General features: G+C 41.7%; 1 pseudogene; it reads left to right on the top strand.

Annotated features, from left to right (window-relative positions):
• Positions 1-243: 243 nt before the first annotated feature.
• On the top strand, positions 244-362 carry LOC146040042 (5S ribosomal RNA; annotated as a pseudogene).
• Positions 363-918: the final 556 nt, after the last annotated feature.

Raw genomic sequence — 918 nt, 5'->3', positions numbered from 1 at the left:
GTTAATCCCCAGGGGTAGGAATTTTTCAGGGGGGATTTGGCTGCCCCACGTCACATATATATGTATATATATTTTTGTTATGCCTGATGCCAGCACTGTGCTACAATATCTATTTTTGTACTACCAATTTACCAATTGTGTGTAACCATGGTTTAGGTTGCTGTCTAAAATTACATTTTTAGGAAATACCTATGATACCGATAGTTAACTGGAGCAGCTGTCTGTGACCTGCACCCCTACCCATCATACCACCATACCTCACTGGTCTGCCCAAAACCCTTCCGAACTTGGAAGCCAAGCAGTGAAGGGCCTGGGCAGTATCCAGGTGGGTGACCCCTGGAGAAGTCCAGGTGTGGTATTACTTACTTGGGGTCACATTATCACTAGATAAGCAGCTTTGGAGCCGCCTACTGTCTGTGTCCTCAAATCTGCCATCAGGCATAACAAAAATATATATACATCCAGTGGCGTAACTAGATATTCATAGGCCCCCATAGCAAAAGTTTGTAAGGGCCCCCTATTTAGCAACTGATGGTGATAAATGTATCTAAAACATATTACTTAGACAGTAAAGATGGGCCCCCTTCAGCTCTGGGCCCCATAGCAGCTGCACCCCTTGCACCTATGGTAGTTACGCCCTTGTATACATATATATGTGACGTGGGGCAGCCAAATCCCCCCTGAAAAATTCCTACCCCTGGGGATTAACTCATTTTTGCAGCCTACTGTCACTCAGGTCTATATACCTGAGATGATTATATGCAGTAAATGATACATAAACGTGTGGTCCAAATTGATTTATTTGAAAAATAGTGCATAATATCAAGATACATAACCACACAACAAAACAAAAATTATAAAAATTACAAAAATTATAGTTACAATTTCCATTGCGCCCAATTCTTTTTAAGCAGTTCC

The sequence above is a fragment of the Crinia signifera genome, chromosome 1 (assembly GCF_055691185.1).
Source record: "Crinia signifera chromosome 1, ASM5569118v1, whole genome shotgun sequence".
NCBI lineage: Eukaryota > Metazoa > Chordata > Amphibia > Anura > Myobatrachidae > Crinia > Crinia signifera.
Note: the sequence above shows the minus strand (reverse complement) of the source record. Positions and strands in the feature narration are given on the sequence as shown.